This window comes from Taeniopygia guttata, chromosome 2, assembly GCF_048771995.1.
Source record: "Taeniopygia guttata chromosome 2, bTaeGut7.mat, whole genome shotgun sequence".
Taxonomy (NCBI): Eukaryota; Metazoa; Chordata; class Aves; order Passeriformes; family Estrildidae; genus Taeniopygia; species Taeniopygia guttata.
In genome coordinates this window covers 45337110-45349174 of record NC_133026.1, presented here as the reverse complement: position 1 = coordinate 45349174, position 12065 = coordinate 45337110, and the positions used below count along the sequence as shown (strand labels likewise).

Genomic DNA, 12065 nt, shown 5'->3' with positions numbered 1-12065 from the left:
CAGCTACATGGAAAATAAAAACTGAAGTAAAAATAAAACCAAAACCAGAATAAAGCTGGGCTTTTTGCACACTCACATAATGCTTTCAGAAGCTGAGACGTGAAAAAAAATTCAGCTTATACCATGAAATCTGGTAGTGCTATAACTTGATATTTGGCCATTAAATTGTTTTACTGCATCCTTCAGGGAGAAAGATGCTATCAGTTGTTTTTCATAATGGTGAAATGCTTGTCAGAATGGTTTAGGACACCCGTTATTCTATGTATTTTTGCCATTTCCTTATTAGAGACATTAATATGCACTATAGCTGTGGGTACTGCATGTGGTGTGTCCTAGAGGACTTCTCTCGATTGCCCTGGGCTTTGGATCAGAGTCCAGAGTAACTCTTTCTGTGTTTGTTCATCTCTTTTGCTCAAGACTTGTCCTTCATGTGTTTTGGAGGTAGGTGGACAAACAACACAGATACTCTGCTGCATCCAGGTCAGATGGCTATGTTCCTTGTCCGTATTGTGCATTCTGTGTGTGTATTCTCCAGCTTCTGCTGTGGTTGTACATGGGGGGCGGGTAAAGTGCACCTCCAGGTCACTGCTCCAGATCCCATGTGCCCCCAGTTTCAACCTGAGGTGCACTGACTTGTTGTCTGAGAGCAGGTTATCCCCACATCACTTGCTTCTAACTTTGTGCTTTGCATTGCTCAACACACTCCTTTTCTCTTCCCTGGGGGTACTGTCTGTGGCAGTACTCTTTCTTGACCCTAAAATGCAGTTTCATTCATTTTCCCCACTGGATAATACTGAACTTGGAGGTACATTTTCTTACTTAGACACAGCAACTGTGATAGTATCCTGCTTCTATCAGAGGTTTCCTGTACAACAGTGTTTTTTAATGTCTTATTTTTCCATATTGGCACTTTCTGGTGGCAATGTATTTGAATTGCGAGTGCCCCAATGTATTTTTTCATGTACCTGTTGGGCTGTTTGTTCTAGTTCTTCTTACCTCCAACAGCCCCAGCACAGAGGCTAACACATCTTCCAGCAAATCTGCCTTGCAAGGAGTGAAGGGGGCTGTTTACTGCACCTCCTGAGCAGCAGCAGTGTGAAAAAGCATTTGTGATGTGAGACTGCTTCTCAGACTCACTGGTATAAGGTGTTTACATCCCACTGTACCTGTGCAAACCTCCTGTGTTGCCCTCTTTTCCCTCAACTTTAGGTTGGCACAGACAGAGTCCAATAATGCCTGTGAGTTGTACTCTGTGAATTTCCCCAGCTCCTCTGCACCTTTAGAGAGTTTGGAGTCCACAACGGCTGCAACACCAGCTGAATTTGGAGTTTGAGTGAGTCAGAGACTTTTATGTGTGGATGCAAGCCTTTTTAAGGTGCCTTTCAGTGCTTAAGAGCCCATGTAGGTTCTAATAAATAAATGCTTTTGTCTCAGGTGTTGACTTTAGTGCAGTCATTCAGTAGCACATGCACAAATACATACCCATGAATCTTGTTGAACTGTGAGGTTTAGAAAGCTGTTTTCTTAGTCTTGCATCACAAATTTATATGGCACATACCCTAGTGGAGCCCTAATCTGAGCCACAGACTCTGGGGTACTACTTTAGTACAAAAATATAGTAATTTGTAAATGAATCAGGGAGATTTTAAAATCAATTTTCTTCAGCAAACGGTGATTATTGAAATGGTTGCAGTTATTGCTGAGGACTGAATGTATAAAGTGCTTCAAGATCGAGAATTGGATTCTCTAAACATATAATTCTTTTATCAATAATTCTTACGAGCAGTCTTCTTTCTACCTTCTCCCTTTTGTCAAAACTCTCACATCTATTATCTGCTGAGCTCATTTGCCTCCTGGATAGCTGTGGATTTGTTGGTATACAAATTTTTTTATTGACTAGAATGAACATTTGGAGGATAAGAATGCCATTGCTATTCACACCTAAAGGTAATCAATACTAGTACAGAGGAATAAATATTTTCTAACCAACTAAGCATCCTCTCTAGTCTTACTTTGTTTTTCTAAACCCCAAAGGTCTGTATCCTGTGAACAAAGTGGTGAGGGGCAATAGCATTTACATCTTGTTACTAGAGGGGGATTGAGAGAGAAACTTGTCTCCTGGCCTTGGCTTTTCCCATACTCCAGCTCATCAGTCAGTCACTCATAAACATCCTCTACTGTTTAACTGCAGCCTGTCTACTCTTTGACTGCAATGGTGATAATTATTTGTCTGTCATCAATTTATTACCTCCAACACAGAAGAAAGAAAAATCTTCTTGAAGAGCCTTGATGTCTCCTTGGGAATGGCAGAAAATAGCCTGCAACTACAGTGTTTGAGGGAGCATGTGATGGGACATTGCAGTGATGTGGTGTTACTTGCTTCCGCCTGGGGTCTGTTCTGCAGAACGGGTATTAGTAGTATGTAAAAAGCAAAGAAAAGGGGAAAGCACTGCAAAAAGTGGTGAGTCTGCCCTGTTCCTGGCCTATTCCACTGGCCAGTTCCAGATGCTAATGACCAGTCGTTGGTGTCATTTGGGGTTTTTCAGGTTTTCCTTGCCCAGAGACACGCAGGAGATTTGCTCTCGCTTGTAGCCAGATTCTGCCTTCATTTAAGCCTGAAATGAGTCAGCGGCCAGCAGAGCGTCGGGATTTTGCAAACCCTTCCCGCGGGTTCGCCAAGGCCGTGCCTCCCCGGGCCGGGCCGCTCGGTCCCGGCGCTGCCTCCGGCGGGCAGCAGGTGGCGGCCGCGCCTCAGGCTCGGCAGCGGGGCCGGGCCGGTCCCGCGGGGCTGTGGCGGCGCCGGGAGCGCTCGGCGGCGCTGCCCGCCCGCGGCACCGCGCCCGCCGCACTGCCCGGGCCTGCCCTGGGCCGCACTGCCGTGCCGTGCCGTGCCGTGCCGTGCCCTGCCTGCCCTGCTCTGCCCTGCCCTGCCCTGCCCTGCCCTGCCCTGCCCTGCTCTGCCCTGCCCTGCCCTGCTCTGCCCTGCCCTACCTTGCCCTGCCTGCCTGCCCTGCCTTGCCCTGCCTGCCTGCCCTGCCTTGCCCTGCCCTGCCTGTCCTGCCCTGCCCTGCCCTGCTAGCGCACGGCGCGGGCTGGGTTTATTCTGCTTGTGTTTCTCTATTTCCCCGTCTTCCCTTTTTCTCCTTCCCTCCGTCTCCTGCATATCTAGGGTAACACCTGCTCTCGGATTTGTGATTGATGTGGGATGAGTGAAGAGCGAAGTGCTGCAAGGGGCAGGTTAGAGCGATGCTTTCCTCTGGTGAAAAAGCAGTGTTCTTCGGTTCACAAATCACAGCAGCACAGAACATTCTGAGTTGGAAGGATCATCAGGTCCGACTGCTGGCGCTGCACAGGACACCCTGAGAATCACACCATGTGCCCAAGAGCATTGTCCAAACATCTCCTGAACTCTGCCTAGTTTGGTGCTGTGACCACTTCCCTGGGGAGCTTGTTCCAGCCCCCAACCACTGTCTGAGTGAAGAACCTTTTCTAATATCTGATCTAAACCTCTCCTGACAATTCAGGCCATTCCCTCAGGTTTTGTTGCAGGTCGTCAGCAGTGGCAGCTTGTTGAGGGCTGCACTGCGGGGGCACCTGCTGCGCTCCCAGTTCCCACTGTTCTACCTCTGTTGGCTCTTGCTATGCACGGTGCCGCCATGGCTTGGTGCCATTAGGAGCTGGAGCCCAGGGTGTCAGGGCCTCAAGGCTGGCGAGCTCCAGGGTGAGGATGAGGATGGGGATGAGGCACACCAGGGCTTGCACACTGCTCTGGCCACTGAGCACCACAACCCAGGATTAGTGACCTAACTGATGGGTAAGGCAAAGTCAGGCCCACCGTGTTGGTTAGGGATGGGTGGGAGATTAACTGCAAAGAGTATGGGGGACTGTCTGTGGAGCACCCAGTAAAAGGACCAAAAATGGAGCTTAGCAAGACATTTAAAATTCAATGAAGAAAAGCCATAGTGGAAAAGAGACTCCTTTCTGATGTAGGGTCATGGTAATAGGCTGTATCTTGCAATTATTACACACACAGTTGGAAACTTAGTTAAGTGAAAAGTCTCCACTGGCTTCAGCAGGAGCCTCTGTAACAGCCTCATGGGTGTGAGGGAGCCATAGCAGAATTCTGTGTGCTACTGTTGAAACTTAAGTATCATCAATATCTGAATCTTGCACATTCTCTTTGATTTGGCTGGCTCTATTTGCAGTGCCTTGACCTGTTATCTGTACACATTATTTATCACTTATCTCCTGGCACAGATGTGCCCAGAATTTTATTAAGTACAACAAACTGTAGTTGAATATTTAGGCTGAAACGCAATTGGTAATGCAAAAGCAGTGGCCCTAGCAAGGTGTGATTTCTAATATGCTATAAAGTGTGGAAGATTTCTGGTCAATTAATCAATATTTGTGGAATTGAAGAGTAAAATTTCCCACTATTGGACCTGGATTTTAAATCATTAGACCATATATACTTTCTGAGCCTGAATGCATAGGTGCTGTCTTAAAAAGGCAGTATGTGCTGGAGACATAAATTTCTCCTGGAGGCATAAAGTCATGATGGAGATATAAAATCATTCTGGAGGTGATAAGATTTTCTGATATCTCTGAATGTGACCTCTTATGGGAATAGGATCCATGCACACATCAGGTGATGAAATTTGCACATGATATGGATCAGCTGATTTAAATGAATCTGCCATTTGGTGGCTGCCTGACTACTCACAACTTCTCCTGAGTGTCAGTCCAGTCCTTTTTGAAATGAGAACAGGAAGATAGCTGTCCTTAGCAAACCATGATGAAACCTGACAATGACCATTTTCAGATGCTATTGTCTCTTTGTTTTATAATTGTATTTTTAAATAGAAGCAGGCAGATACTGAGATTTTGAGATGAACATTTAGGAATGTAGGTGCACAAGGTCCACCTTTTTTTCTTAAAATATCAATCCCATAACCTTGAATGCTTTTTGGAGAGATCTGTAGACTTAACTGAATGAAAGCAAGGGATGAACACGCCATTTTGTTTCTCAAGCAAAAAAGTACATCTGTATTATTAAACATGGATGTCTGAAGCATCAAAAATCTTTTCTTGGTATCTCAGCATCTGTTCTCTGTAGTCTCATTAATTTTTTAGGTGCTAGCTTTTTAGCTTTCTGTGGCAAAGACCAGTCCTTTCTCCAACGTCCAATTGCTTCAGCAGAGCACTTTCTTTAAGCACCACGTCTCTAGAGCATTTTGAGGCATTGGGCACAGCTTTCCCAGCCCAACAGTTGGGTGCTACAGTCCTGCTGATGGCATTTCACTCAGACAACATTGAGATACGTACCAAAGAGCAGGGAGAGAGGAGGAAGAAACATCATCTTTTCTCTAGATACCCTTATTCTGTTCCACTTTTATTTCCCTGCCTCTGGGAAGCATTTCTGTACAGTCTGTCTGTCTTCATCTGTGAGTGAGGGGGACGGCAGTAAGCCGGACACTGAGACAGCAAAGCCATCATTGCTCCTCACAGCTCACAAGGCATTGGACCTCTGGAAACAGCTGTGCCTTTGCCACTGAACCACTGTAGGCCAGGGATGATGCCACAGCCACCGAAATGAGATCTCACCGAGATCTCACTTAAAGTTGGAATTTTACCACTCTGCTTTCTCTGCCAAAGTGACTGCTTCTCCTTGGATGACTTCTCACCCTGCATATTCCTCTGATTGGCCCTCTTTATACTCCCAGTGCATATTATTGCAAATAAATGGGCATAAATATCTATTAAGAATTACAGAAAGTAATGCTCCTGATAATTAAATTGGCAACCCCATCTGCTGTGCAGCTGACCAGGGTTAGCTTTGCTTTACTTTAGCAGCTGTGTCTACACTGTCTTGAGGTGAAACTTAAGTTCTTCTTTGCCTGTCTGGCAGGCAGTGATCCTGTAAAGTGTAACTCTTTGAAGGCAGGCCTTTTTACATGGCTAAGCACGTCCAACATGTTCCAGGGCCACCCTGTACACACAGGGAGCTGGGCCCCAAACTATCTGTGGGGACAGCAGAGCTCTCAGTAACTAAAGCCACCCCAGAAGTTGTTCTTTCAGAGAATTCCTGATGAAACCAGAGGGGCTGTTTACTTCATGTGAAATAGAGGTTTAAAAGCTCAGACATCCTTTCTAATCTAGAGCAAGGGGGGCTCCGTTGGTTGTATCGTGGGTATATTGCTCTATTTCAAGAAGTCTGAGTGTGGGGCAGTTGTCCCCCCTCCCAGTGGGGGACCACAAACAGGTGGCAGAGTTTTATGACCATCTGGGCCTTCTCAGGTTGCTAAATGGGTGGGGGAATCCCTTCTAGATCCTGCCCAGCTGAGAAGGGGATTCCAGGGGGTTCCTACTGCGGAAAAGGCTGACAACTGAGCTCTGCTCTAATTGCAGCATCAGAAGGGGCAATACTAGAGATGCAGATGATGGAGGGTGTTTACTACTCCCCACAACCCCATTTTCTCCAGGAAGCCCTTTCTGTTCTTTGCACCCAGTTTTAGCAGCTCAGGAGTACTGAAATATCAAGAGCTCTTGGTGCTTAAACCAAAAATGAAACAAAGAAAGAACGAGAGAAGGTTGATCCAGTTTCTTGCATAACAATCTCCACCCTTCAAACTCTGGGATAAATGTTGGCAGAATGAGACCCTTCAGTGAAACACCCGCTTTGAATTTCGAGCCCAAACTTCTCCCACCATATGCAAAGACTTTGTCATCACACAGATCCTTGTCATCACATCTGTTTGATCAAAGCATTCCTGGACAGAAAGTGGGGGTTGTGACTGCCAAGCAGAAAAAAAAAAATCGTAGTTGTGTGCCTTATCCAAGCCTGTAATTGCTCTTATGGCTGTACTCACAAAAGCTGCCGCCTTTTCCTGCAGAGCCAGTGTTTAACACCTTTGTTTACTAGAGCTGCAGATAACCAAAGCTCCAGTTCTCTGCAGGAGGTGCTACAGAAAAGCAAAAGTCTCTCCTAGATTATTCAGAGTCCCAGGGTTTCTGAAGAATGTACAGGAAGGCCTGTCTAGGAATTCATATTCCCACTATCCCTTGCCTATTTTTCAAAACTTAATTTTATTTAATGGAGTTTTAAAATCTGGGTAGTCTTTTCCACATCCCTTCTCCTCAACACTATGGCAGTTCATTTCTGGACTATAGGCATTTGCACCAACCAAACATATCAGCAGGTTTAAAAAAATGAAACAGGTACTTTACATGTAATTAATTTAGTGATTTGCTCAGTTGCTGATTCACGTGCATAACCTCAATTACCATTAATGAGAGTTATGTAGGCATGTCAAGGGCAGAATAGACCCCTAATAATCTAACATGGAATATTATTACATTACTGCTGTAATTATATCCTACACACACATCATTTCTACTTTGCTCCATGAACTGCTCTTCAAATGTGGTGGCTACTCATCTATTATGCTGCATATGTTAATGCTGAGGTTACACTAAGCATTATCTTTTCCTCTTCATTGTTCTGCTGCTGTCCATGAGAGATACATGGAGCTGAATAAGTAACCTCCCAGCTGGTGTTTTTGCAAAGCTACAAGTTTTGGATTTTTTTGAAGGTGATCCTGGAAGCCAGAAACGATCATAAAACAACAAACCTCAGCAGAACAGCATGTCATCTCTCCTTCAGCATTTTATTTTTATTTATTTTTAATTGGAATCTGAGCAAGCATTGCTGAGACACCTTTAACCTCATGGTCAAAGAAAGTCACATGTACATGAATCATACCTCTGAAGGAGGTGTTGAAACAATTCTGCTCTTCCAGAGGATTTTTAGTCTTTGTTAAATAATTTTTCTTTTGTGACAGAGAATGAAGAGGTCCTATCCTGCTGCACCAATTGGATGCTACTGGAAACTAGAGAAATTAAAAAAACTGACTGTTATCTAAATGGTATAAATAGCAATTTTCAGGCAATAAATCTTAACACAGCTGGCTCAGCCTGCTCCATCTCTTGCTTTGTCTGGTGAAGTTGTTGTATATGGACAACTGCTTTTGGTTTTGGCTATGGGACATATTCTGCCTCTGTGTTTTTGCCTCTGTTCTCTGAACTGTCACATACATTTCAGTATCTTTGTCGATGCTTCCTCCTGCACTTCTGCAGAAGATAAGGCCTAATGCATTTCTGAGCATGTGGGCTACTGTTCAAACCTGCATATTTGCAGTAGCGTAGTATATCCCTGCAACTAATCATCGGCTCCCTGTGGTCATCTTGCCGTGACAATCATGCCCAGTGCCTTGGGTATTATACTGCTGTGGAATCAGAGGTACACACAGTATGCCTGTACCTTTACAGGATCACACAGCTAAGCCAAGTAGTTCAGATTAGCTTGGCAATTAAGGGATAGTGAGAAGCAGGGAATCCTTAATGCTGACTGACAACATGGCACTAGTCGATGGGAAGGGAAAAGAAGCACTCGCAAAAACTTGAAGACTGTGAAACAGCCAAAGCCCCTGAGTTAATGCTTTCTTTACACATTCACCATCAGGCAGGTGGCATGCTCTGGGCTGAAGGTAAATACTGATACCAACATCTAGCAATCTCTTACTGAGGAATTTGATTTTACTACTTCTGTTTGTGTAGTGCCTAATGTTAGTTAAAGTGTTTGCTAAAAGACAGCTCTGTTTCCAAGGTAACAGCCACCTAACTTTATTACTAAAACTGTACTAATTCAAACAGGGATCTGAACAAACAGATTCATGCTAATTTCAAGCTCCATTAAAAACACGAGGAAAAAAATCAATGTTCACCAAATGGAAAAAGAAGAGAAATCAATAAAGAAATTTTATTTTCAGCCTTTTAAGTGGCTTTTTGTAAACAGTAGAGGTTAAAAAAGTGAAACTACTTGAGAGCAATACACAGCATCCTTGTAAGCTGTACTGTAAACAGGAGAACAAAAAGATTCTGTGATAATGTACAAGTAATTATTAAAGCTGTAAAAGTTTGAACAATAGAAGCACAGCAGTGGAATGACCTGTCTGAAGCCACATGCAGCCAGGTCTCCTAACATGTTGTCCAGTGCCCCTGGGCTGTGACTCAAGAGCAATGGCCAGAAGCCTCAGAGAAGGGCACAGGTGTGGTTGTGTTATGGCCTACATTACCCTGAGTGGTGTGGGTGACAGCAGCTGTCCCTGTGTCACTGCCAGGACTCCGACATTTGCTAGCAACCAACATATAAACACTCCGGGGATCCTGGTGATGTGGTTTGACTCCCACCATGTGCCAAAGCCCCTGCTGCCCCCGTTTTCCCTGCTGTGGTATCCCTTGCTGGCAGAGGGGCAGGTACACTGTCACAGCTGCAGGCTGGGCACAGCTGGTGGCATGCTGGCACAGTGACAGCTGGGATTGTCAGGTGGCATATGCTGCCCAAAGGGGCTTGGAGGTGGGGTTTTACTTGTGGTTGAGACACCAACTTAGCACTTGGGAGATTTGCATCCATCTCCTCCCTGCTCCTCAGCCTTTGTGCTGCGCCCCCAGCTGTAAAATGGGGGTCCCAGCTCTTTGGTGCCATTTTAAGGCTAAACCCAGTATTAGGAGCAGTGACTCAGAGGGCAGAATGGTTTGGAGGGCACCAAGTGAGCCATTTCAAAATCTGGCCTTTTCATGGTAACTCAGCTCTTCATGCTTTACAAGACATTTATCTGATCCCAGAAGCTGCAGTTCCTTTCCTTTCAAATTAAGGCTGTCTTGGCAGGTCCATGAGTTTTGAAACTTTTCAGAAAAGATTTTTGCAAGGAGTAGCAATGGCTTTTCCACTTCACCGGGCCATATCTTTTCCAATTTGTCACTGTTAATACATATTCTCATTTCCAAAATCTGGATGGAGGAAGGAAGGAGCTATAAAGAGATAACTTTCTGAATTCTCCACAATACTGTGTTTCCCAGACAAAATATTGTTTTATCATTTAAAAGAGTGAGAATAATTGGCTATAGCCTTCATGTGCCCAAAATGCACTTAGTGACAATTCCTGATAGAAGTCAGCTCTTCAAGACCCAGATTATTTCAATATTTTCTGAAACACAGTATCTAGTTCCTGTCTCTAAAACTTTTACTACTGAGCACTCTCTTCAAATAATGAAGTTTTAAATAGGTGTGTGATAGTAGGTTTTATCTACCTAGCTAGAAAACAGTGAAGGTAATGTCACATGTCTGCCCCTTATGAATAACAAATGGTCTTACTAGGGCTCTCCAAAAGAAGAAGGGAAGGGCACAGAGTAAGCAGCCAGTGCTTATACACCAAATATCTAGTTTTTAGTCTTTACATTCCTTGTACTTGTAAAGAAAAAAATCTGGGAGGATGAAAGGCAAAATCTCAAGGTCATGCACTGATCAGGCCCTATCTGGTAAAGAGACAAAGCAAACAGGACAAAAAAAAAAAATCTATGGCACAATGCAGTCATTTATTTTATTAATCCTCCTAAGGAAAACTAATTATTGGAATGTTTTTCAGAAGACAGTAAAAGATGTAACCAAATAAAACCTGAGTGCAGCAGTCCTTTGAAAGGAGAGACTGATGACAACAGAAGTGTCTGGCAACATTTATGATGATTTTTGTCAGGACAGCTGTTTCTCCCAGCATTAGTCTTTTGTAGAGGCACCCTCTATTAAAACAGTACATTATGCCCTCTCCTCTCCTCTCCTCTCCTCTCCTCTCCTCTCCTCTCCTCTCCTCTCCTCTCCTCTCCTCTCCTCTCCTCTCCTCTCCTCTCCTCTCCTCTCCTCTCCTCTCCTCTCCTCTCCTCTCCTCTCCTCTCCTCTCCTCTCCTCTCCTCTCCTCTCCTCTCCTCTCCTCTCCTCTCCTCTCCTCTCCTCTCCTCTCCTCTCCTCTCCTCTCCTCTCCTCTCCTCTCCTCTCCTCTCCTCTCCTCTCCTCTCCTCTCCTCTCCTCTCCTCTCCTCTCCTCTCCTCTCCTCTCCTCTCCTCTCCTCTCCTCTCCTCTCCTCTCCTCTCCTCTCCTCTCCTCTCCTCTCCTCTCCTCTCCTCTCCTCTCCTCTCCTCTCCTCTCCTCTCCTCTCCTCTCCTCTCCTCTCCTCTCCTCTCCTCTCCTCTCCTCTCCTCTCCTCTCCTCTCCTCTCCTCTCCTCTCCTCTCCTCTCCTCTCCTCTCCTCTCCTCTCCTCTCCTCTCCTCTCCTCTCCTCTCCTCTCCTCCCCTCCCCTCCCCTCCCCTCCCCTCCCCTCCCCTCCCCTCCCCTCCCCTCCCCTCCCCTCCCCTCCCCTCCCCTCCCCTCCCCTCCCCTCCCCTCCCCTCCCCTCTCCTCTCCTCTCCTCTCCTCTCCTCCTCACTAGTATTACAGTGTTTGCCCCAAATTCTAAATGGTATTTACTTTAAATCTTCTTTGATTCAGTTACTTCACCTTAGCATCCTATCAGCTGGCAAACACAAGTAATGAAATGAAGGCAACACAGTTAAATTGATATCTTAAATGCACACAAATCCCACATGCTGTGGCAACAACAAAATGAATAACAAACACTCTGCATGAAAATCCTCTTAAGTTCCTTTTTTTTCCAATTCCAGCCTTGCATACAGGAGGAGGAACATCTTAAAAAATAATCCCGTAATATTCCTGAACTAACAGCATTGGCATGAGGCACTGGATGGTCTTGTGCTTCGCTGCATATCTCAGAAAATCACAGCTGCTGCTAATGAAATAATGGCTGCAAGGGGGTTGGAAGAGGGAGAATGAGGAGAAAAAAGGGAAATGAAAGCCTTGTAGGTGGCCTTGTCACTGCCAAAATGAAATATTTTCATTGGAGCTTTTTCCATTCAACAATTGGCAGCTTTATCCAGAGGCCTTAAACAGAAAAATTTTGTTTTGAGAGTGACTGCTAATGGGATGCAGCACTATCTGCTAATGTACATGAATGAATATCTATTTAATAAATAATTGTTTTCTCTTTAAGGTTCCTTTCTTCTTTCTTTTCCTTTAAATTCTTGCCTACCAGGTCTGCCTGCTTCCCCTTGCCCTGGAAATTAAACCTTGGTACTTTATGCAAGATTTATCCTGGAGACATTGGCTGGTATTTCATTG

At 45.0% G+C, this 12065-nt stretch overlaps 1 long non-coding RNA gene across 1 annotated transcript; it reads left to right on the top strand.

Moving 5' to 3' along the window:
• The first annotated feature begins 979 nt into the window (after nt 1–979).
• On the top strand, nt 980–1435 carry LOC140682643 (uncharacterized). The gene is made up of 2 exons (XR_012054619.1): nt 980–1095; nt 1210–1435. It is a non-coding gene; the product is annotated as an uncharacterized lncRNA (long non-coding RNA).
• Nucleotides 1436–12065: the final 10630 nt, after the last annotated feature.